The 27,845-nt window shown below is 37.4% G+C and overlaps 1 non-coding gene across 1 annotated transcript; it reads right to left on the bottom strand.

The window, feature by feature from the left end:
• Positions 1-5,935: 5,935 nt before the first annotated feature.
• LOC149262783 (U6 spliceosomal RNA) lies at positions 5,936-6,038 on the bottom strand. The gene has a single exon (XR_016261252.1). It is a non-coding gene; the product is annotated as a U6 spliceosomal RNA (small nuclear RNA).
• Between the last annotated feature and the right edge of the window lie 21,807 nt (positions 6,039-27,845).

Raw genomic sequence — 27,845 nt, forward strand, 5'->3', positions numbered from 1 at the left:
TGTTCATTTGTTTCATAGAGTTATCCATCTTATTCATTATCCAAATCTTTAATCTTGTGAGAGAGCCCTCTCAGGTTGAGGAGGCTAAGCCTCAGCCTAAAGTAGGTTTGAAAGAGTTACTTAAAGTCTACCTGATCAGCAGCCTGTCAGGGTCTAGTTTTGAGATAACACATGGGCTGCTTCTTCCAAGGAAACATGCAATGGCATCCCTTGTTTCAGGGATCTATTTTAGCAGTTGGAGGTTACATGCAAGGATCAGTTCAGAAACCTCCCACCAAGTGTTGCTTTCGCTAGATTTGTGACATGCGCGTCACAACCTCGATGTTATCAAAACTCATTAACCAGACGTTGCAGAGCTAATTCCTCACATCAACCTTGTATCTCTAACATCCCACATCACATCTAGCAGTTGTCGGCACATTCAACTCAGCTTTTTTGAGGTAAGCACGCTTTCCACGACTTGTGTTGCATTTCTGTCGCTTTTTTGTGTTTTTGTGTGTATGAGTACTATTTTCTTGTTTTCTTTGAACGCTTGTTGTTGTTTACATGTATATTAGCTTTTCCTAGCACTGTCTCGGTTTTCATTTCTATCTCACTGTTATTGCGTGCATGAAAGTGTTTTTCATGAATGGGAGTCGATTCAGCGACTCACTTCACCCACATGCATGTTGATCTGTTCACTAAACCTTTCATTCATATTTTCATGCATTTTCAATCACTTCTACTTTCAATAAGTGTTTCCGTGCATCCACTGTCATATTTTCTCTTAGTTGCCCGCTGGCCAGTCGAACCAACCTTGGTTCGGACTCTGCCTTCACTGGGACAACATTGCGTAATATGGGGAAGCAAGGCTCTGTCTTCCTCTCCAGAAATGTCCATGTCTGCCCATGCACTCTCCTCTGGGACAATTTTGTGCATTTCTGAGGGACAGTGACTGTTGACCCAGAAAATTGCACAATGCAGTCACTTAGCCTGCAACAATTTCCAGCTGAGATTGTGCATTTCATAATTCCAACAGTTAGCAGTCAGACTAGAATATGCATTGCGCATTTCCAGCGGTCAACCAGTCTCCCAACAGCTTAGATTGTGCAACCTTCATGATCAGTCACACATGTATGTTGAAAGTCAGTTCTCAATTTCATTTTGGTTTTTGACTGAAAGATTGCTTTTCATGAGTGTTTCCATGTCTCCAGGTATTTTAGGTGTTCATCTGCCTCTCGTAGTGTAGGTACAATGGTTTCCAAGAGGGCAGAATTGAAGACACTGTTCAGAGCACACCTGGAGATGCAGTCAATCAAATGTCTATGAGATTGCCTACTCACGAAGATATCAAGTTTTTTGTAGACAAGAACATCAAGATATCACAATGAGAAACATCATGAACAACAACTGAAGGAAACATACCGAATGCAATGAATGCAGCAAATGCAACGAATGCAGCAAATGAAATGAATGCGAGAGGAAGGTTGTTGACAACACAGAGACATAACAAAGTTGCAGGATCGAGCAGATCCACTAATGATGAAAGAAACTTTGGAGACTCAAGCAATGAGGTGACGACATGACATGAAGATCGTGAGAAAATAGAGAATGGAACAAAGAAGGAGTTGCATGTTTGAAGAAGCAAGTCAAGGAAAAACATGAAGTTGCACAGACAAACGAATGAGTTACAGTAGGAACAAGAGCAACAATGGGCGCAACATGCACTCATACAAGTTAAATATCCATCCCAGAAGCTGGCACGGAGCAAACATGGTGAGAATTTTGTGTGATCACATGCAAGGGATTCAGTAGCATGCGTGTCATTGTGCACACGCATGCAATCCAACCCATTAAACACACTCACCAAGGCGAAGACAAGAAGTAAGTCAAACTAGAGGTGAACATGAAAATCAGCAAGTTGATGCACATGACCACCAACACACACTTCAAGATCAACACGGACACTATGCATCAGTGTGTTGCCAGTTCAGCTGCACCAAAGAATACCATGCGCATGATAGCAGATGAGTTGGATGAAGGAGCCTAACCAATGCACCATTGCAATAGAGGCAAGAGTTCGCTTCAGCAAGATGTCACCATGTGGTGCATGCACACCATCATGGATGACCAAGCTTGGCATCATCTCACCACCTTCACCATCACAAGCATGCCAAAGAGTTGGTCTCATCACAACGGACCAAGTGTTAGTGATGTCTTGCATGGCTTGCTCAAGCCATGTTGTCTCACATGAGTACATTTGCATTATAATGTAACGTCATGTCAAGTGTAATTCAAGTGTCAATAGTTGGATGTAAGAATCATAGAGTAGATGAAGAGTCATGAGGGTAGATGAACTATCGCAAAGGGGAATGTCAAGGGTCACCCCACCCTTTTCTATAAATAGTCCCTCATAACTCATTGTATAGGATTTTAGTCAGCCAAGCTTCTGATAAGACTATCTTGGAAATAGCTTAGATAGTATTGTAACGTTCCTTGGCTTCTCCATTGCACGAAGCTAGTTGATCTCTTTGGAGGAGCAGACGGATGTGGCTATAACATTCCACTGTTGGGGGTAGCAGGTTTACATGGATGTATTGTATGATTGGAACTTACACTTATTTATATAATAAGAGCCAACACGTTTTCATGCATATGTTGTTATTGTAGTTGGATTGTTCCGGTTGTTGTAGCAATGTATGTTGTTTAACTTACGTAGTTGTGTATGAACACTTTTGTATGCAATTATATGAATCTTGTTGCAGATGTGTTGTTGGTTTAACCATCACTTTGGATTTCCAGACTGGCCTTCTTTCCAGCTTGTGATGCATCTTTGCTCATGTGTTCCCTTCCCAGTTGAGTACAATTAGAGATTTCCAAGGGGCACACTCATCTCAACCCACCTATGCTAGGAACCTCTCATACACCTTCCTTAACTCACTAGAGTGGTCATACCCTTGCTAGTGACATAGTTACCTTACTTGCCTTTGTGCGACATCGTAGTCAAGGCATTGCTTTATGACCCACTGCTCGGACTCATACACCAAATGGTCTGAGGTCTAATTGGGACTTCTTACTGGGGAAATCCCCTTGACATGTTGGCGGGCCCAACACAGTCAACAGGTTGGGAAAATTTTAAATTTGGTAAACTCATTGACTTAGGAGGGTTTACCATAATCTAGAAGTAAAATGTGAATCTCTATTGGATATGATTTTTTAAGAAACTCCATGCAAGTGAATTATATCTTTTATAAAAACCTGAGAAATAACAACTATGTCATAGGTGCTTTTAACTATAACGAAGTGGACACTTTTAGTGAGTTTTTCAACAATTACCATATTGTAGTCATATCTTTGGGGTGTTATATGAAAATCCCCCACAAAATGCATTGAAACGATTTCCCACTTGGTTTCAAATATATCTTGTGATTGTAGTAGTCCTGCATGTGACAATGTTCTCCTTCAACTTGTTAACATTCTAGATACTAAGCTATGAACCATATTATCTCATTTTTCATTCATGCCCAAAAAAATATCACTTTTAAAGTCCTCATGCATTTTCTTTACTCTTGGATGTGTAAAATAAGAATATCTATGGGCTTCCTTGAATATTAGCCTCCTAAGCTCTTTTTTTCCTGGTACATACATCTTACCTTTATATCATATAATACATTATTCTCTACTATATATCCTTCCCAATCCAATCTCATTGGTATTCATCCCTGCAAGGTATATTTTATTTGTTGGTAATGGTTATCTTTTATAAGGTGGCTTAAATTCCAATCCCTTAGGCTTGCTTTCAATGATAGAAATAATTTTGTGTAGGCCTTCTGAATAAGTAATCTACCACTTTATTTTCTTTCCCTTTGATGAAATATAATTTGAAATAATATTCACTTAATAGCTCTCTCTATTTCCACTATCAAGTATTGAGGTCCTTTCGAGTAAAAATGTGCTCAATAATTTTTTGGTTTTTCATAATTTCAACTTGAAATCACATTAAATAATGTCTACATAGATTTGAATCCATTACTGCTACAACTAGACCTAAATCATAGGTGGCATAATTGATTTCATGACTCCTAGGTTTATGTGAACCATAAGAAATCACTCCTCCTTCTTGCATTAAGATTTCTCCTAAGCCTTCCCCTAATGCATTTGTGCATATAGAAAAACCTTTGTCCATGTCTGGGACTTTCATGACTGGGGTGATTGTGTAACATTCCCCTATTCTACCCCTAATACTATGACATCCACATAATGTGGAGAGATCTATGACTAGCCAGAACTCTAATTAATATTTAATATTTTATTAATTAAACTCAATTATTTAAATTACAGAACTGAAGTTTGGATTTCCTTATATATCCTTAGTTTGAGGGAGGATTGTCAAGATTTGCTTGTTGACCTGAAAATCCATACCCTTATCCATTGAATCAAATGAGGGAATGTTTCGTTGCTAGGAAAAGTCATGAATTTTACTGATTTATTAATGAGATGTGGCTAGGATAATTTTAGAGTCTGTAGACTCATCGATTGCTTGTGGCATGAAGAGACAAGTCAATTATTTTTGTTTTGGAAGCATGAAGAGAAAAGAATTATTATGATGTCACTATGGTAAAGCAATGTCATCTTGACTGAGAAAATAGATGTAGAAGGTGCTGGCACTAAGATATATATATATATCTATATATATGCATAAACCCTCAACAAAATAGGATATATGAATCCTCCCTAGCACATCTAGTTCAGACAACCTTAGTATCATACTATGTTCGTACTACTCAACCTCACCATTGTTTTCACCCTGGTTAGATATTTGTATCGTGCTAGCTCTTTCCCATTCGATTTAATCTACAAGACACTCTCAAAACTAGAGCCTATTCACAGTTCCATCTTACTCATTTGGTTTTATTAAATGGAGCTCTTTCAAAACTTCATTGTTCACATTAGCTCCCAAGCATAAGATCTTTGGAACTCACACACTAGCTCTATTAATCTATCTATGGTACTAGCTCATTGACCAAGGCTCTCTAGTGATGGTGGACGATCTATCAACACATTCTTCTAATGTTCAATGATTTTTTTTGGCATAAAGCCCTTGAGATCTAGACCAATCGCTTGGTGTAAATATACCCTGTGCAAGTTATTCCTTAGACGCTAGATCTGACTTGGTGGTGGTCAGATGCAAGAAATATTTCAGTGTAGCTAGCCTATGGGTGGGAGGAAAGTGGAAGTCCTTGCTTCAATTTCCCATAAAAACATTCATATAAGTAACATGTTCCATTCTCTTTGATTTATGAACATTGAGCGATTATAACTAGTTATGTCTATGTTTCTAAATTATTTATGATTAAATGCATGAAGAAATTAAAGTTTATAGTTCATATTACATGTTCGGAAATCACCATAATTGTGATGTACACCTCGTATACCTGGGACAGAAAAATTCATGCAATGAATGTGAAATTCAAGATACCTTAGACTTTACTTTTGTTGCTTGAGTGTACTGTAGCTTCTGGAAATAACAAAATATTATTTATATGTTGTGCTTGTATAAATATTTATGTTTTGAATGAGTTTTATTTCAGTGTGAAGTTTATAGATATTTGACTATTGGTGAAAGATACAAGCCTTACTGCATTTTATCTATGTGCTTCCTGGAGATTCTATGTGAAGATTTTATTTTTACAATATTGTGGCTTAATAACATTTGTTATTATTTTTTTAGATAAAAGCAGAGTGTTTTTACTAGATTGAAAATTGAGCGATTTATACCATATTTCACTTAAATTGGAACTATGCTCCAAGAGCAGCTTGGATATATCAAAGGCACAATTTGATTTGGGGTCATACCCTCTTCTCACCTCAATAATGATGTCTATCGATTTTCATCACTTGTACATTCTCACAAATACTGAGTTTTGTGATTGTGAATTATATATTTATACATATATAATAAATGTACCATTTTTTTATTTGTGCATGTCATCCTTGCGCAGGGACCATGATAATATTCTTTGTATCGTTCCAATTTTATCATATGTCTCCGAAGAGAAAAATATATAATAAATGTATGGTGAAAATTAGTGGGGGTCGTGCCTCCTTCCATCCTCATAATTCTCATTGAGGGAATATAATCATTTGTCTAAGTTGTGTTATTGAGTTAACTCAATCAAAGGGTCATGAGACAACCTTACCAACCCTTTCGTATATTTAGTCACAGTCAAAACATCTACACCTAGCATGTATTTATATGTTTGATATTAGTATTTCACTAGCTTGAAATATGATTTTGTGAAATGCTACAACATGCATGGTGAAGACGTAGAAAGGTAATGAGTTTATAACTCCTAAGTCTCTAGTGATATTGAATCTTGGAATTGGATCACTTCTCTACCATCATCATGATTTACATGTGAACTTGTGCTAAACAAAATACCTTTATTGTATTGTATAGATTGTACACTAAAAATATGGAATTTAAGCCCCAATTATTAATGGTTGAATCATGAGACTACTCCTCTCGATGTTGATGGAAGTATCATTTCGAGCCAAATTTGAATGTCCAATCCATGATAGAAATGGATAATGAAAATTTTAGGAAGCCTATGGTGATTTCGAGCATTGTGTTTTTCCCATATAAAAAATATATTGGTCGTGACCTTCAATGGAAAAGGGTGCCAAAGATAGTTATATGCCCTAGAAAAATGAGGACATTGTTGATGCACCAAGACTACAAATTTATGTTGGTATTCCCCAAAGTAGTGAAAACTTTCATATATCCAGGACTGGATGGATCTTGAATATGAAAAATTCATTTGATAATTTATATGCATGTTGACGTTGAACTTATCAATGTCTTTATATTTACATGACTCTGTCTCATATCTAAACAACATGGATATTAGAAGTATGAACACTACCATACCAACATTCCTTAGATCAACATGCTTAGTGTTGGCATGACAAGGTAACGAGTTAATATGTTATGTTTGAGAGAACTAAGAACTATGTATCTATGACATGCAGTTAGTTAGTTAGGTGATGACACCTGAGGAGAGACTACCCTAACAAACAACAAGGGAAAAAGACTTAGATTCCTAAGAAAACAACCAACAATGCAAAAAGAGTCGAGGGAGCATCCCCTCAAGCTCTCTAAAATACTAAAAATTTATTTTGAACTATTTTGAAGGATTTTTGGAACCTTAAAATTGCTAAAGACCTTGGGAAAGACACTGTTTCAAATTTTGTTCATGTGCTTAGTGCTCTTGTTGAATTGAATATGGAATGTTTGATGTATTGTGTAATCCTTTGTTTTTTATCATTTGGATACATGATGATGTTTGGATTTACTATGAGCATGGCCATGCTTTGTGTTGTTGTCATGTGTTACAATTGTGGTATTTCCTTTTTATTTTTCCTTTCTTCTTGCCCTCTTTGTTTGGCCTTGATTAGGTTGGTTGCATGTGATAAAAGATAAAAAAAGAACTTCATGAGGAAGAACTGAATAAAACCCAACAATAAGTTTAGGACTTTGACTAAATCTTGTGCATGAGATAAATTGTAGTAGAGGGAAAAATAAGAGAACATATCAGCTAAAAGGGTTTGTCTAGATCCTCTTTAGACATGACATGACAAATATGAAAATAACATAAAAGGGAAGCTTTCCTAAAATATATACTGCTTGGCATATATATGTCCTACATTTCATGAATATGTTAATGATGTGGTGAATGTATGCGATTGCAATTTCATTTGACAAGTCATCCATCGAGAACTATCCTAGTAGGAGAATGCTTAATTAGTGTTCTTAAATCTGATGTATATGTGAATGGTATTCTTAGAGTAACATGATGAGGTTACCCAATAAAAATCCTTTTCACGTGGGGGATCCATTAGGCTAGAGTGTAGGAATGATCTCTTGGTATTAGTACACTCATACTCATTATTATGACATCGTTGCACTCATGTTTATGGTTATCCTTATGGCAAGGAATTGTTGAATATTGCAACCATGAGTATGTTAATAACTAGTTGGATTTTTTGAAAATACTCCAAATATGAAGGCTTTCCATGACAACCAAGTCAATGATGAATTATGTAAACCATTGTGTGTTTTCTTAGTTTGTGAAACCACACGATTCTCACAATTCAGGAATTAAACCATTGAGTGATCGTTTTTTCTGTGAAACCAATTAGTGAATGTCGAACAATGATACCTACCTTCATGGGAGATGATATTGGAGTTGTAATGATATTTGCCTTGGTGGTAGAACATATTGGAGTTGTGATGATATGGGAGTTATGGTGGAAAATTTTATTCTTATTGACAAGTGACTACCATAATGGTAGATGATATGCTCACTCTCACTAGGAGGTGTGTGAGAGGCGTTGGGTACTTGTTGAGACTGTGAAACCATTGGTGATATCTGGAACTATGAAACCACCAATGTCTGTCTCTTTCTGTGAAACTACCCATACAATGGATCACTACTAGTTGTTGAGACTGTGAAACCCATTAGTCTTACAATGAATCTGAAACCACTAGTGCTTATCTCTTGCTATGAAATCACCCATACAATGAATCATTGGTTCTTTGTAGTTAGCTATGAAACCATTGTTTCTTGCTATGGTTGTAAAACCACCAGTGCTTTCTAGACCGCTAATAAACCACTTGCAAGTGATATCAATATCTTAGCTCAATTGGTGTATTGTCCCTCTTATTTGGAGTTGTATGAAAATACTGCATGGAGAAGTATATCGCCACTGATTGCTTGCTTTGACTATGGAACCACTCAATAAGTTGAAATTAAGGATGGACTTGACTCAAGACTACCTGGAGCTATGGAGAATATACACTATTGAGTGCTTGCCTTGTTTGTTAAACCACTCAATGCTTGTGAAGCCAAAGGAAGAAAAGAGTAACCATAGAGATAAGTATCTATTTAAAGGTTTTTTTTTTGTTGAAGTTTTGGTTTAAATTGATTTAAATTTTTTTTATGATCAATCTCATAAGAATCATGTGCTTATGATGTAGGTGAGCTAGTAAATTGTCCAACATAGATATATGAAGTAGTATTAGGATGATAATATCAAAGTGCACAACAAAAGCATAACGAAGTTGAAGATATTAGAAGCTATACCATTGTAACGGCATTGCAACTCTATGATATGCTTTGATCACCATGAGATATATCATGAATATATATTTTGTATTATTAAAGCAAGCTAGAGGGATTCCTTGATTATGAAGACTCTTTCTGTTGAAGGAAACCTTGTCAAGGAATATCGAGGGATTGAGGAAATAAAGAAGGGGATGCTTGAACTTGGAAGGTGTGTGACTACAATGAAGAGGAAACCATAGTAAATTGGTTTTAAATAATTCATGATCATAATCAATGGGATCATAAATGCATTGGGGTTTCATAGGAAGCAATGAGTTGAATCTATTCTTATGAAGACATTGAACTTCATGGTTGGACTTGAAAAATTCAAGATGTTGCTAATGCAAGGAGATGGCTATAATGCTCAATTATCTCTATTCTCTACCATAGAACATGGAGGATAGTGTCCTTTAAAGGGGTGCAGTTTGTAACATTCCTTTATACTAGCTGTGCTACTATGATAGCCACACAACATGGAGAGACCACAAATGGCCAAAGCTCTAACTAATATCTAATATTATTATTAATTAAACTTAAATAATTAAATCACACAACCTGAAGGTTAGACTAACTTATGGATCCTTGGTATGAGGGACGATTGGTGAGATTTTCTCATTGAAGTCGAAAGTCATACCCTATCCATTAAATTAAATGTGGGAATGTTTTACTACGGGGAAATTCATGTCCCTAACTAATTTATTGATGAGATGTGGTTGGTCTAATTTTAGAGCTCGACAAACCCTCCAACAGATTGTGGCATGAAGAGGCAAGCTGATTATTTCTCCTTTGGCAATGTGAAGAGACAAGCATGGTTATGGAGTCACTATGGGAAAGTAGTGCCATCTCAATTTAGCCAAGACATATGGAAGGAGGGGGTGCTAAGATATATATGATTACACCCTTAGTAGAACACGATAGTTCAGATAGTCTTAGCATCATCCTATGATGGTACGACTAAACCACACATTTTTTCTTCGCCCTATTTAGATATTCCTATCATGCCAGCTCTTTTCCACTCAATTTAATGTATAGAATGATCTCAACACTCTATCCCATTTACATTTCCCTCTTATTCTTTTGGTTTCATTAGCTCTTTTAGAAATTTAGCCAAATTAACTCCTGGACATTAGCTCTCTGGCACTCACACACAAGCTCTATCAATATATCTCTGGTACTAGCTCATTGGACAGAGATTTTTCGTTAAGGAGGATTTGTTAGCATCACATTATTTTAATTTTGGTGAAGTTCTGTGGCCTGAAGCTCCCGATATCTAGACCAATCCCTTGGCATAAATCTACCCTGTTCAAACAATTCCTCAGACCTTGGATTTCATTCGGGATAGTTAGTTGCAAGATAGATTTCATTTACATCTATGATTTACGATTAAATGCATGATGAATTTAAATTTTATAGTTTATATTACATGTTTGGAAGCCATCAAAACTGTGTTGTACGCCTTGTATACCTGGGACATAGAAATTCATGTAGTGAATGTGAAATTCAGGCATCTCAGACTTTACTTTTTTTTCTTGAGTGCACTGTGGCTTCTGGAAATAACATAATATGATTTATAATTTGTAGTTGTACAAATACTTTTGTTCTAGATGAGTTTTAATGTAGTGTTAAGTTTACATATATTTGACTGTTTTTTTTTTTCTCCGTAAAACTGATCTATTTATATTACAAAAAAGTCAAAAATGTTACAAAAATTACAGCTAGGCCAAAGCCCTGTTTCTTCAACGAAGATCATATACATTACTTCCATGCTGAGAGGAGCGACACATAACAAACTGAGACCGACACGTAACATGCTGTGACCGACACGAAGAGTTCCAGAGATGACACGGTGGATGATGGACAACATGGTGAACATGATGGACGACGCGTGGACTGAAACTATGGCGATATGGACAGAGATTACCGTCCTGAGCTAGATGACAGAAATGCAAAGAACTGAAAATGAAAGGTCAGAGGAATTCATCCTTGCTTCCCAGACTTGGCGAGTGCAGCGCTAATCTTCATCCGTGGAATGCGGCTCATCAGAAGCAGGTCCCTTGAGATTTTCCGCAGCTCCCTTGCCCTTGTCTGAGCTTCGTTGCACAGGCTCCCTACCGGACTCGAGCTTCTGCGAACAGGTTCGCTGGGGCCAGCTTCATCCTTCTGGACCGGGCGCGTGAAATCCACAGTGGGAGTCTCCATATCGACCCGCGGAACTGTCACCGTGTCCATGCGCCCCCGAACACTGCTGCAATGCTCCACAGTAACAGACACTATGAGAGTATTGTTAGCCAAGGCACAGGGAATTCTGTAGCGAATGGCCGGATGTTCCGCATGGCCACACTCCGGCATACCCCAACAATTGCCTCTGGCATTACGGCCTGGAGGCCTGTTTTGCTCAGAGGTGATTTCAAGTGAAGACGAAGGAGAGATTTCAGGCCTCTGGGAGCCTGAGCGCCCTCGAGACATGCCTCTGCGACTGCACATCCTAAGTCTCTCCCTCGGCATATGGCTATGGCCTGCCTCTCCAGCAATACCTCCAGAATCCCAAGCAATTACCCACTCCTCTGGATTGTCAGAATCCCAAGCAATTACCCACTCGACTGGTTTGTGATTCATCTGAGCGGTAAGGATGGCCTCCTTATTAACCGCCTTGCTCCTCGTATGTTGCAGCGCATTGAATGGCACCTGCAACTCCCTGTACATTCCTCCAACGCTCCTCTGCTCCAGACGAGACAGCCAAACGACATTCCCATCCCCCGAGACATTGCGAAAATACCAATTGCATCGCCTTCGGCGAATTTAAGGTTCGAGCAGTTTGGCATGGCGTGGCTTGTCCGGGCTGCCAGAGGCCCATGTGACAAGCCACATGCCTCTTAACTGCCTCAACACGCGGCATAGGCGGTGATGTCACCCGCATCCGGGAACATATATTTGACTGTTACTGTAGCGTGAAGTTTACATATATTTTATTGTTGGTGAAAGATACAAACCTATTCACATTTTAGCTATGTGTTTCCTAGAAATTGGGTGCAAAGCTTTTCTTGTTGCAATATTGTGTTTTTAAAACATTTGTTATTAGTTTTTCAAATAAAAATTGTCGGAGATATTAATCCCAACCACTATGTTAAACACCCTTGCAGCAACCATACTTGTTAGAAGTATTTTTGTGGGTTGCGTCATTGTTTGAAGATGGAAGGACTGAAGCCAGAACAGAAGTACCGTGCAAACCATTCCAAAATGCAACAAAGAATTTAAGGCATTTAATGTATTTTGGTAAATAGATATTGGCAGGGATTCATTCTACGAATATAGCCCACACTCCAGAAACACCTTCATGATTCTGATCGCACACAACAACAACAACATATTAATTATTTGCTCTGTCATGCATTAATGTAAAAATTGTATGTTGAGATAAAGAAACAGGTAAAAATTCATTTTGTATGTAAGAGGGTAAGAGAGGAATAGATAAAGAGAGGGAGGGTCTATGAGGAGAAAATCATCGAGTGAATTTTAGTGGGCGCATGAAAACAAAAGTTACTCTGTTTTACTGTGTGTTATTCCGCGCAAAGTGAAGATCTCTGAAAATCTTGTTTTTACTTGGTGAATGAGATGCAGTCTCATATGAATCTATTTTTCATGAATTAGAAGTTAATCCTAAGTTTTATTGTTGCTCCAAGCTTACTCTATTTTACTGTGCCTTTTTTTCGTGAGTGAATATTGTGTTGTTTTTAAGTCTATGTGTAGCTGCATGAAATCTAGCTGCATGACTCCACGAAATCAAGCTGCACGAAATTAGCTTAGCGAAAGTCACACCTCTCCACGTAAAAAAATAAAATTACTCTACCTCTCCACATAAAATCAATTCTATATTATTTTCAGACATGGTATTGGAGCTTGTTAAACTCTGTTAGTGTAAAAACAAGTGTTTTTACTAACAGTTAAAACTGTTTTGAGGGAAAATTGTTTTCAACATATTTACCAGCAGTTAGAAAGTTTTTTTTCACTCAGAAATGGCAACATCAAGCACAAGCTTGATTGATCCTCAAATACCTTAGTTTAATGGAAGAAATTATGATTATTAGGCTATTACAATGAAGGCCCTATTTTCTTCTCAAGACATTTGGGATTTGGTGGAGAATGGTTTTCAAGAACCAGCAAATGCAGCAGCATACAATGCCTTGTCTCAACCAAAAAGAGATTTGCTAAGGGACAACAGGAAAAAGGATTCAAAAGTATTTTTCTATATTTTCGAAGTAGTTCATAAAAGTATTTTCCTAAGGGTTGCAACAGCAACGAAGTCCAAGCAAGCATGGGACACCCTCCAGACAACCTACCAAGGCATGGCAAAAGTCAAGATAGAAAAGTTGCAAATTTTGAGAAGAGACTTTGAAACAATTTGTATGAAAGAGTCTGAGAATGTAAACTTGTTTTTTACACATGCAAGTGGGCTAGTTACTCAAATCATGTCTCATGGTGAGACACTTGAGGAAAGAAGAATAGTTGAGAAATTTTTGAGAAGTTTGCGAGTAGGGTTTGATGCCATTGTTGTGGCCATAGAAGAGACAAAGGATCTCTCACAGTTCTTAATGGATCAGCTTAATGCATCACCGATTTCTCGTGAACATAGACTAAATAGAGCAACAAGCTCCTCAATGGAGGATGACTTCAAGACACAAGTATCATCTGGTCAAGGTCGAGGCAGAGGAAGATCATATGCTAGAGGAAGGGGAAGAAGCCCACACAGAGGTGCAAGAAGCAACCCTTACAACTCAAATGGAAGAGGTAGAAATCAAAATCCAAGTCAAGGCCCAAGCCAAAATCAAGCACAAGGTCATGATAAATCTCAAGTTCAATGTCATTAATGTAAGAAGTATAGTCATTATGAAAATGAATGTAGAAAAACGCAATATGACATAAGTAACAAACCAAGTGTAAATTTCACAAAAGAAAATCAGAACCATGATAACATGTTTTTAGCTTGTAATATAGCACAAGAAAAATAGAGTGGTATATGGTATCTAGATTAAAGGTGTAGTAACCACATGTCAGGAAACATAGAAATGTTTTCCAATCTAGATGAAAGTGTGAAATCTAAAGTGACATTAGGGACTGATAGAAAAGTCTCTGTCATGGAAAAAGGTAGAGTTAATATCCTAACAAAAAAGGGGGAGAAGAAGTACATCTCAGATGTTTACTTTGTCCACGGTCTGAAGCATAACCTCATAAGCATTGGACAACTCATGCAAAAGGGCTACAATGTCTTCTTCAAAAATGATGTGTGCACAATTTTGGATAGGCCTCCAAGAAGACAGTTGATTTCAGAGGTTTAGATGACAAACAATAGAATGTTTCCCCTAAAATTAAAATCATATTTCTAGAAATAATGTGCACAAGCACAACTCTCAATGAATTCACAAGAGAATGGAAGAAATGAGGCAGCTGTCACACAAATAAACTTTCAAACAGAGGTAAAAGATGAAAATTGGTTATGGCATTTGAGTTTTGGACATCTCAACTTTGGGAGTTTGAATTTTCTATATAGGAAAGGCATGGTGAAGGGACTACCACTCATAGAAAACTAGACAGCTTATGTGAAGGATGTATCTTGGGCAAGCAACATAGAGAGACATTTCCAGTAGGAAAGTCAGTAAGGGAAAAGGCACCTTTGGAGATTGTCCACTCAGATGTATGTGGACCAATGTAGACACCATCGATGGTGGTAGCCACTGTGTATTGACCTTCATAAATGAATACACAAGGAAGACATGGGTTTATCTCCTAAAACAAAAAAGTGAAGTGTTCGAGTGCTTTTGCCAATACAAAGCTCTTGTTGACAAGCAAAGTGGACACTACATCAAAGTCCTCAGGACCGACAAAGGTGGAGAATACATCTCAAATGATTTCTTTCATTTTCTTAGGGAGCATGGAATTCACAAGAAATTTACAACAAGGTATAGACCTCAGCAAAATGGTGTAGCAGAAAGAAAGAATAGGACCATTATGGAAATGGCAAGGAGTATGTTGAAGGAAACTCATTTTCCAAATGATTATTGGGTTGAAGTTGTCACTTGTGTAGCATATATCTTGAATAGATGTTCAACCAAAAGTGTCCAGAACATAGTTCCTGAAGAGGATTGAAAATCGATCAATTTATGCCACATCTCACTTAAATTGGAACTACGCTCCAAGAGCAGCTTGGACATCAATGGTGAAATTTGATTTGGGGCCACGTCCTCTTCTCATCTCAATGATGTCATCTAGTAACCATCATCACCCTTGCACTCTCACAAATACTAAGTTTGGTGCTTGTGAATTATGGATATACAAATGTATGGTAAATTCATGGTGAAATTTGGTTAGGGGCAGTACCTCCTTCTATCCTCACATTTAGCGTTGATCAAATGTCAACACATCTAAATAATGGTCATTTTGGATCCCAAATTGGGAGTAATATATATAATATATATATATATATATATATATATAATATAGAGAGAGAGAGAGAGAGAGAGGAGAGAGATACATTGAATTGGAATTGGAATTGACCCAGTGAAATCTCTCTATGTGTAAAAGTGAACAAGCATATATAGAATTGTATTCTGTGTGGCCTGTCGTCATGAGTTTAGTATTTACTTCAATATATAGAAATAGGCTTCAACTTAAACAATGCAAATTGTATGTTGATGTATTTTGTTTTGGCAGCATTCCAATATTTGAAATGGTACACAATAATTATGTATGAAAGTATTTCTTATTCACTCCTTAAAATATAGAAGGGTGAATTCATGTTCAATCAAATTGGATGGATCTGGTTGACATAGCCACTAAAATAGATATATATTGTTTCACTGTGCATTTCCTCTCCTCATTGGTTATGCAATTCAACCCCTCAGTTTGGATTGGTTGATCATCACTTCACATATTGCTGAGAGAGAGAGAGAGAGAGAGAGAGGCAGTACCTCCTTCTATCCTCACATTTAGCGTTGATCAAATGTCAACACATCTAAATAATGGTCATTTTGGATCCAAAATTGGGAGTAATATATATATATATATATATATATATATAAATATATATATATATATAGATATATATATATATGATATATTATATATATATAGAGAGAGAGAGAGAGAGAGAGAGAGAGAGATACATTGAATTGGAATTGGAATTGACCCAGTGAAATCTCTCTATGTGTTAAAGTGAACAAGCATATATAGAATTGTATTCTGTGTGGCCTGTCGTCATGAGTTTAGTATTTACTTCAATATATAGAAATAGGATTCAACTTAAACAATGCAAATTGTATGTTGATGTATTGTGTTTTGGTAGCATTCCAATATTTGAAATGGTACACAATAATTATGTATGAAAGTATTTCTTATTCACTCCTTAAAATATAGAAGGGTGAATTCATGTTCAATCAAATTGGATGGATCTGGTTGACATAGCCACTAAAATAGATATATATTGTTTCACTGTGCATTTCCTCTCCTCATTGGTTATGCAATTCAACCCCTCAGTTTGGATTGGTTGATCATCGCTTCACATATTGCTGAGAAATTATTATCATTTTATATTCATCATCATATATGTGTGTTTTGTCTTGAAATGTGTTGTTTGATCATTTACATTTACTCATTCATCACAGGCTATCAAATGTGACGTTTCAATATTGGTAGACAAAAAAGATGATATATATATATATATATATATATATATATATATATATATATAGAGATAGATAGATAGATAGATAGATAGGGCCATGCTTCTTCATACTTCAATAATGCCCCTAGGGGAAATTCATATCCATTCACTCATATACCATAGACTTGATAAAAATAGGAGTCAGTGGTAAAGTCCATTGTCAAATCACCTAGTGTGAATATATATAATGTTATTACCACGGTCCAAAACCATTTAAAACCATGGCCATTTGGCCTTCAATCTGATGAGGAATTGTGCTCAACCTAGTGAGACATCGAGGCACCCAAGTGCCTTGGTCACACATGAGGCATTATATTTACTTTTGCTTTCATTGTATTAACAACCACCCTTCACAACTTTGTTAAAATTCATCTTGGAACATTGTTTTTGGGAAAATTAGTGTCTTGTTGAATGATTAACCCTCTAGGTTTCGCAGCTACCCTAGAAACAATAGCTTAAAGCAATTCAATGATCTTTCTGATGTGTAACAGATAAGAGAAAGATAGTAGAAAACCAACCTGGAACTTTCGCTTGATCCCTTGCCTGATCTTTCTCTCCTTTGGCAGATCCAGTAGCTCCTCCCTGTACTTAACACACTTGGAGAGTACCTGGATAAGTACAACAACAAATAACTATCAAAGCATCGTGATCTATTACAACATAAACATTATAGAATTAGATATATATTGAAAAAATGAAAGCATTCACAATTACACAATCAAGTGGGAAAAATCCTGAAGAACTTTATTAATAACAAGGAGAATTACAACCCAGTTGTCTGATCCTAGTGCCTTTAAATTCCTTGAAATTCCTGGAACCGAAGGTGTTCAATTGGTGTGAGGCAATACTTCATGTCATAAAAGACCAACTGTCCAAAGTAAAGGGTGGAAGAACCAAGAATTTTGGTTATGGATCCATATTGACTGCTTTTTCTTTAGAAAGAATCCCACTTATACAACCTCAAAACATTTCACTGGGATTTCCTGCACCGAGAGAACCATGGATGCAGAGATGGGTGGACCTTATGGCTAGGCATGCTAGCTAGTCACAGTCTCCGTCTCTTCTGACTTCCTTGAGTGGTTCAACCACCAGGAGATGGTGTTTGCGGAGTATCCATATGTAGGAATGGATTTCCGAGGCGATCTGGATTTGGCTTTACCAGTTGGTGAGAAATGGAGTGCTATAGGTAAAATGATTTGACCACATATTTTCTTTTATTTTTCTATTGTTTTTCTATTTTTTTATTGTTACCAAGACTAAATAAACTCATATGTGTATGTAGATATTGGACTATTTCGACCAGTGGCACGCCCACGGGAGGAAGATTCTCCAACGTGTGAGGCTGTAGGGAGAGCAGTCCTTAGGGACATGGACATAGCGGAGACCCTTGCACCACTGTAGGATCAGATAGAGGGATTGACTCTTGGAATTCCAAATGTCCAGACTGATGAATTACCTATGAGGCTATAGTGCCATACTACTGGTGTATCGAATCACTGGACTAGGCTCCTGTGCATGATAGCACAAGCAGTGACATGTTATCACTAGCATCACTAGTCTAGGATGTTTTTCTGCATTCATTTGGGTTTCTGGGTCAGATGACCGATTTTGTCTTGGAAACAAAACATTTTGTGAAAAACTAGTAACAACTATCTATTTTGACTTTCGAAGTTTTATTTTGGCTAAGTGATGAAATCCTAATGCAAATGTTGATGTGAAATGCTTTCTTTACATATGTTGTAAATATCTATTTAAAACATAGTTTGCTAATGAATCAGTCAATGTGTTTAAGTTTCTAGAGGTGTGTTGATATTGAATGAAATCAAAATGTCTTTCCAAAATCCTAACTCTTAGGAACATGCGATGAATAGCTGGGTTCCGGATGGAATAAACACTAATAAGTTGTGAAATGACAAGTTGCGAATCTAGCCTCACAATAATCAAGCGTACGCCACGTGAAATGGCATCAGAGAGGAGTTCAATCAATGTGCTATACTCATCGATGTTTTTCGTTGATTGACCGATAAATACCTCGTGAAACTCATTAACTCACCGCTCAGAGTGAAGATGGCCCAAGCTACAGAAGATAGGTTCTGTGTACTACGACTAGCTCTGTCGGCATACCCAACAAATGGTTCCAAAAAGTTTTGACATCTACAACAAATGTGAAGAGGATTACCTAACCAAAATGAAAACTCTAAAATAAATCACTCATAAATGCAAAGAAAGCATATGTACAATGAGTTTTACTACACTCAATTAAGCATAGTAACATTTAAGATACAACTCGTTTCGGGGTTGCGACAATGGAATCCCATCATAATCGACTAGCTCATAGGCCCCTTTTTTCAACACATGTTTAACGATGTAAGGGCCTATCCATAATGGTTCAAATTTTCCTGCTCCTATTTTTTCATAGTCCTAATCGTAAAGCAAGACCAGGTCACCTTCTGAGAAGACACGAAGCTTAACATTTTTGTCATATTATGCCTTGATGCATTTCTTATGTTCTTTGTTATCCAATGCGGCATCACAACGGGTTTCATTCAAATGGATTAATTCCAGGAAACGAGCTTCTTCTTCAAAAGTTTCGGGAAGCTGGTCGATTGCGAGCATGAGTGATGAGATTTCACACTAAATTGGTAATATTGCTTATAGACCATACACCAACTGAAAGGGTGCAAATCCGGTCGCATTTCTCTCCGAAGTCCGATATGCCCACAGAGCTGAGTACAAGATTAAAGTCAATTCTTCTTATGGACTCCAATCATTCTTTGCAGCATCCGCTTAAGGACTTTGTTGATTGCCTCAACTTGTCCATTAGCCTGCAGACAATATGGAGTAGAACTATCATGGGATAGTACTAATTTGGTAGTTAACTCGATCATAATGTGATTGCGAAAATGTGATCCACGATCTATGACTATAGCCTATGGCACATCGAATCTAGAAACTACATGATTGAAAAAAAAGAGTGCATCCATTTCGCCATTGTTGTTCAATGTAGGCATCACCTCAGCCCATTTGGTAAAGTAGTCAACAACGACTATAATATACCTATGCCCCCCAGCCAAGGTGGGGTTACATGTCATGAAATCAAAACCCCATTTTGCAAATGGGCCAACAACAACTACTGGATGCAGTGGTGCAGGTGGTAATCTAGTTTTACGATAAAAAATATGACAATCATGGCAACTTTCCACTACAAGTATGCAATCTTTGAATATGGTTGGCCAAAAGTAACCAGCTCGTAAGATTTTTTTTGCAGTTGTGTAACCAGATAGATGCCCCCCACAAGCACCTAAATGACAATCATTCAAAGCTTTTTCGGCTTCCTCATGTGTGGGGCACCTTCGTAAAATCATAGCGACACCACGACGATAAAGTGTATCACCAATACATTGTTGTTCAGAGTGAGAGGTGTTGGGCCTAAAATCTTGGGTCTGGAGATAAACCAGTACAACCCCATACCACGGATCACTTGATGATATCAGAAACAGAGTCTCATCCACGATTGATGCTTCTGATGTTAAATCGTTGGAGGACGAGGGAAGGTCACAAAGTAACTCTGCAAAGACAAGAGACTTCTTTGATTTGGATTTGATAAATTCCAGATCAAAATCCTGAAATATGAATTTCCATTTGGAATATTTTCCCCCCAGCAATTGACGTGACAGAATGTATGTCATAGGGTTGCAATATGACACAATGGTAGTTTTGCGAAGGAGAATATAATGTTGAAATCTCTGTACTGATTGAACAACTGCTAATGCCAACTTTTCAACATAAGAGTACTTTCTTTTCTATATCATTAAGTTTTCGACTTAAATAGTAGATAGGATGTTCAATTCCATCATTTTCTTGCACTAAAACCATACCGATGGTTGTATCTGCAACAACGAGATACAGGTAAAAGTATTTTTGATAGTCAAGGGCATACATTAATGATGCTTTTATTAGGGAATATTTGAGAGCATCAAAGGAATATTGTGCAACCTGATCCTAGTGGAAGGGTACCCCTTTCTTTAAAAAAAATGTATAACCTTTAGCAAGCTCAGCATAATTTGGAATGAACCTCCTCAGAGAGTTAGCTTTCTCTTGGAGTCTCTAGATCTGAAGTAAATTTGAAGGTGGAGACATGTCAAGAATTTCCTGAACCTTTAATGGAGCGAGTCGAATTCCATCTTTAGAAATACAGAACCAAGTAGTTGACCAGAACCAACACAAAACACACATTTGTGCAGATTGAGTCTTATCTTGTAGTGTCAGCAACGTAAAAATATGGTTCTCAAATGTTGCGGATGATCAGTTCGTTTTCGCAAGTGAGCAGGCAAATCGTCAAGATATGGTTGAACTATGTTTTTGATGTCATAGAAGGCATAATTCATTGCCCTCTGAAATGTTTCCCCTACGTTCTTCAAACCAAAAGGTAGTTTACGATATGCGAATGTGCCCCACAGACATATAAATGCAGTTTTTGATTGGCCCTGTGGGAAGATATTTATTTGATTGTATCCGGAAAATCCATCCATGAATGAAAAGATTTCACATCCACCACATTCATAAATAATCTAGTCGATGAAGGGTGTAGGATAGTTGTCTTTTATACATGCTTGATTTACATACCTATAATCGATGCACACTCTTATCATTCCTTGTTTTTTCATTATGGGAACAATATTTGATACCCAGTTAGTGAGGGGTATAGGGTAAATGAAGCCATCACACAAAAGTTTTTCAACCTCTACTTTAATTGCAACGACTTTCTTTGGATGAACAGGTTGAAGCCATTGTTGTAGTGGTTTGACATCAGGATACATCTTGATCTCATGTTCAAAAATTCTTGAGTCAATGCCTGGCATTTCCTCATAAGACCAAGCAAAGACATCTCTAAATTCAAGAAAAAGAGCACAATAATTTTCTAGTTCTAATGGAGAACAAGATTTTCCAACGTGAATATTCTCTACAACATTGGGTTTGGTCGAAATATTAATGGAAATAGTTTCTTCAATGTTAGATAGATTTTGCTCAGAATCGATTGTATTTACTGAATTCATTAAAAAATCAACAATTGAAGGGTGATTGAGGTCTTTTGAATAATCTTCATTGTCATCTCGAAGGTGGGAACGATGATGATAATATTCCCACGGCGTCTCTCCTATCATCATTGATCAGATGATTCCTTAATCTGTAGAATGTATATGAGACCAAGGATCAGAAGAGGTACCTTATTCTAAAGACCTATCTATCCAAACAATTGTCGAGTGCAGATTGGGGTTTGCCACACAAGCCTAATAGATTGATTGCTACAAAGATTAGATGGGGATTGGCAGAAATGCCATGCAATGATCATCACTCTCAAACTTGTTATAACTCTTCTTAAACTCAAATGATGTAGAAGAGACCATATTGCAGGTTTCCAGTGTGGCCACTTTCAAGAAACTAGATGGAAATGGGAGGGAAAATGTACCCATCAAGGGAGGATATTTTAGGAGACCTACTCCAACATTTTGAAGCGATTGTGAATGTCCATGTATCAATGGAATGCTTCCAGTAGCTTGTGAACTATTAGGAAAAAATGCTAGTTGGTCGATGACTGTTATTCCACCTTTGAAGGGAAATGAAATCGTTCGAAAGTATGTGGACACAAGCACAATCATACAATAAACCCAAGGCCTTCCCAGTAAAGTATTGTAATCAAGGAGTTCATCAATGAACTCGACTTCAATATCTATTGTTTTCCCCCTAGTTCTACTTGCAAGCTACTTAAAATCCCATATGGAGTGTACGTTCTTCCATTGAAAGCTTTTAGTGTCATTGGTGATCGTGACAAACTTGGTGAACCAAGAGTTTTCCAGCAACTCATTGACATAATATAGATAGATGCCCCCTCATCAATGATTGTTCGATGAACATTTTTGTTGAGGGATTTTACTTGTATAAGGAAAGCTAGTTGTGCTGGTAACTGTGGTATATATCCTGTATGATTGGAGACCACAAGATTGGAATATGTAGGATTGATCCCACCTATTGCTGATAACAAAGTCTATTTTTGGGAGGGGGTGCAATACCTCAAGTGTTGATATAGCAGCAGGTGATTGAGCTAAATCCTCCACGATATTATAATTTTGGGTTTCTCAAGCACGAGGATTAAATGTCGATTTATGTACGACTCCCTTTGGTGGCTTAATTTTTAATTCAGGAATAATTGGTGGAACAACTTCCGGTGAAGTCATAGTCAAAGAACTAGGTTGATCGATAGCCTGGTTGTTCAACGATGACAATTCCTGTAATCTTTATTCCTTGTCGATACCAAAACATCATTTTGCTTGTATGCGATGGATAGTCTAATCACTTGGGATGTGGAAGCATTATCAGTGGCAACCATATGTGTTTCTGGGTTCGGAAACGGGTCTATCAGCACTACTGAGGTATTTGAATTCTTTAAAAGTTTAGCAACCACAGATCGATGTGGACAATCTCTCATGAAATGCTTCTCGTTGCATATCAAACATGGATAACGAGGTGGTTTCCTTGCCACAATAGGGCTTTCAGATTTTTCAGGATTGGAATTCTCCTGTTTCTTCTTATTATTTTTCCCCTTCTTCTTGCCTCTTGGTTGCTTTTGATTTTTTCCCTTGTCAGATGACACAACATTAATCTCAGAGGTAGGAATATTTTCAGATGAATTTTCGTTTTGACTAGAAATAGAAAGATCTTGACCAGATGGTCCTCTCACCATTTGTGTGCTCAAGGAACCAATCACGTAGTCACCGAGATGAGAGTCCCTACTCGATTTTGGAGGGGGTGGAACAGTAAAAGCTAGTCTAGGAGCATCAGGAATTTTGTCATAGAGCGTGCCTAATTGTGTATAAATCAGATCTAAATATTCGGCATGAGCAATGACTTGCTCTTCTATGACAACTCCTCCTTTCGCCACGTCCTCAGTGATATATGGCAATAAAGACTTAGTAAACCACTCAGCTAAAAGTTGATTAGGAACATACGTCTTTACCATTCGATGATGATGACGCCACTCATGAATATGATTAGGTATATGAGTGGAAGTGGTCTGTTTAAAGTTGGTAAGAAGTTCTGTTCCAGTTTCGTACCTGATAGGCAACTGAAAGTGGGTTAAAAAGGTAGTGGCAAGAATGGTGAAGTTATCAAAAGAAGCTCTAGGAAATTCAATATACCATTTTGCTGCTGGACCAATTAGTGTTCTCTAGAAAAGGTGAAGTCTAATAAAATCATCATTCAGAGTGTTGGATGAACACCATAAATGAAAAGTCATTACGTGATTCGACGGGTCTTCTCCTGAATTTCCATTGAACTTTGGAATGTCAGAAGGGAGATTATGTGGAATCGCCGGCCACCAAGGGGTGTATGCAATTGGATCATTTGTGAGTCGGCTCAAATCTGGTATTTCTAGTGTTGCTACAAAGGGCAACTGTTGATTCAGGTTGGGTGGAGCATACACAGGATAAGATGGAATCACTTGAGCAGTAGGTCTTTGCATACTAGCATATGCCATTTGCATCTAGTAACTTTGATAATGTCATTGGATATAACCAATATAAGGCAGTTGTTGATAACCATTTTGGAAATATGGTTGTCTATAACCCGCAAAGCCTTTTTGTCCAGATCCTTGATATGTTTGATATTGACCAAATCCAGTCTGAGCTTGGGAACCAAGTCCAAACAGGGGTTGGGATTGCTAGAATTGTGATTGTTGATATTGTGCTCACCACGGTTGTTGGACCGCTTGCTATTGCCCAGTACTGGAAGATTAACCAAGTTATAGATTAACTATACCCATTTGTGCATGACTCGTTCCAGATAATGGAACACTAACTTGAGGTTGCGATTGAGCCCCATAAACAAGTGGTTGTTGTACGACAACCTGATAAACTTGAGCCCCTTGCCTTGAAACCTGAGGTTGCAAGGAAGAAGGAATGGGTTGAGGTTGAGATACAATAGGTTGTGCTTGTGATTGTGTCACAGTCGTAACAGTAGGTGTAGTGGAGATATTTACACAGGTTGGATCGGTTGTATTGGATATACAACCCTTGGTTGTTCTGGCAGTATGGGTATCCAACCACTAGATGTAATTCCAATTTAACCTAAATACTGTGGGAAACTATCATATGGTTGTTCCCTAGAAAAGGGAGGAAATGGTGAGTAGGCATATTGTTCTCCATATGGCGGCATTCCAGTGTTTAAAGGATACATCAATCTTTGATATCTGGTTTTCCCAAATTGATACTGTTATGAAGGATCAAATTGTTGAGTTTCCATGTGAGAAAAACCAAATTGAAATCTAGACAAATAAATGGGAGACCATGGTGCTGAAGCAACCCCTGAGTGGGTTCCAGCTAGTGATTGGTAACCAACTGGAATGGTTGGTCCATCATATAGGTGTAACTCAGGTGTACCAGAAAACACTGAAGGAGTAGCAGTAGTAGATTCTACCATAGATGCATCAAATGATATTTTCCTAGATGTTGATGGTTGTTCAAACATGGTTAACTTGTCAAAAAGTTCTCCTAATGATTCGACAAGAACTTGCGATGAAGCAGGATTAAACAAAGAAAACTGAGGAGTAGCAAGATACAAATTAATCCTACTTCCAAAATGAAACAAGGTGTAAGATGGAGGATCCTATACTATCTCCTCTATAGCAATCAAACTAGGTGGAAGAGGTAGACCATCAGGTCCGTAAAAGGTTTTTGGGGCCGAGGAAGGTATAGCTTTTGTAGTGACAAATGTTGGAGGGGTGACCACTTTTGGATACTGGAACTAAAAGTCCAGATGTTCAAGTAAATGAACTTCAGTATCAACGAGAGGTTCTTGAACAACTCTTGGTTCAAGTGTAGCCTCTGTTTGAACTGGGATGGGTTCCGTACCAACTCTAGATGGAGTTGTTTCAGGTTTAGAAGTGTTTATCATTACACTAGGATCAGTTCTAATGTCCTCAGGTAACTGCAAAACTTCCTCTTTAGAGGTGGATGTACCAGAAATAATTGGAGTAACTAGAGTCTCTGACGATGTTGAAACAAAAGTTCCAAATAACCCAGATGACCTATACTCAATTAAACGAGAATGCTTTGTCAGAATTGGCTTCGCTTCCTGAGGCAAAGACAGTTGACTCGCTAATCTCCACGAACGATGGGGTTTTGATTGACTTTCTTCCACGATTGCGGATTACTTGATCAACTCAAAATTAACTAAGGGAAGATGATGTTATTCTGAATTCAATTAATTTTAGTGATGCTTGGACACAACTTTTCTTTTTCAGTTTTAAAGAGTCGAGAAAAAGCTAAAGATGACTCTAGTATCCTTTGATTTTTAATGAGCTTGAAAGGACAAGTGCTCAGATAGACCTTTTCTTTTAGAGAGTCGAAAAGGAATGAAAGTGACTACTCTGGAGAATTTAGACAAAGGGTTTACCAAACCAATCGCAAAACTACAATATACACCTTGGTGATAAATTAAAGAGAAATTACCAAGGACTTATGTACGACAGTCAATCTTCCCAAATGTTGTGTTCAGTGCATTGCGATCAATAAGGTGGCAGACTCAGTTTCCTATGGATAAAGGATTTGAGCCTACTAGAGTCTCCGAATATATACGTGATGGTACGGGGAGCACAAATCCATGCTAGCACTTGTCGTATCAAGGAGGAGGAATCACCCAACCTTCAATGAAAACAATAGCCACTAGTTTTAATGATGTTGGAACACGTCTCTAGCCTAGACCTCTAGATATGTTGCATTAGATTCCAAAGTGTTGTTAGATTCATTGAAGTTCATTTTAAAGCTGATCTTTCTTAGAGTTTTCCTTTTAAAGGTTCACCATGTAATGATGATCTGAAATTTCTAAGATGCAATCTATAATGATAAACAATCTTTTGTTTATTTGAACAATGAAAATCATAACTACAAGGGATAGAGCATAGAAGCGCTTGTAAAGCAAACAACAAAGAGCACTCACTAATGTAATTTCCCTAAATCATCTTTTGCACACGAACCCAAAAATTCTAAATGCAAATGCATGTATTTGTTTTTGCTTTCCTTAATGTGAATGATGCAAAAAAGGAAGACTAAATGAAACAAAGATCTAAAATATTTCACTCAAAATAACATTTTCGACAATTTTTCTTCACAAAGGGAAAGAAAGACTCAAAATGACACTTTCAATTTTGAAGAAAAAATCTTTCCACACTTTGAATGTAAACAAATCAAATCAAATGCATGAAGAAAAGTTTAACCGACTATCAAGGGAAGGAATAATTTACGACACTTTGCTACACTTTTGTTTTGAAGCAAAAAATCGACTAAAACACTTTTCAACAAAGGATTGTAAATGAGGAACAAATACACAAAAACATTCACTAATCCTAATGTGAATTGAGGCTGATATGAATGATGCAAGCAAGCTTCAGTGAAGAGACAAGGTTCATATGCAGCAAAACAACCAAACAAAACTAAAAACATGTAAAAAACCCTCAATTTCCAGATGGAAAAAGAATTCAGTCAATAATCACACCTAGGCTTCACAAAAATTTAGATGCATTGTACTTTCTGCACTCGGGAGATGAGATGCATACTGAGTCATAGTGGGAGACAATGCGAAGGTCCAAGGATCACAACTGAAAGTGGTTTTGGCTCAAATGTGGAGCTATTTTCAATAAATCAAGGCTGGTTTTGATGAACAATGATAAGAAAAGTATGAAGGAATTGCTTAAGAGGTTACTGAGCTACCAAAAAGGCATCTAGATGTGCTTTCAAGTCAAATGTTTAATTCCTAAACTAAACCAGAGATAGACTGAAGTAGCATTTATCTACTATGCAATTGTAGAGTAAGAGCAGTTCAAAAGCTACTTCGCTGGCTTCAGACTCTGTCTATAGTTTATAAAATTGAACATAAAACAAACAATAACAACAAAAAAACATCTGGTTTCCCCAGTGGAGTCGCCAATTTGT

Source organism: Pinus tabuliformis, chromosome 6 (assembly GCF_031772625.1).
Source record: "Pinus tabuliformis cultivar Carrire ecotype Pingquan chromosome 6, CPIR1, whole genome shotgun sequence".
In the NCBI taxonomy this organism is placed as follows: Eukaryota; Viridiplantae; Streptophyta; class Pinopsida; order Pinales; family Pinaceae; genus Pinus; species Pinus tabuliformis.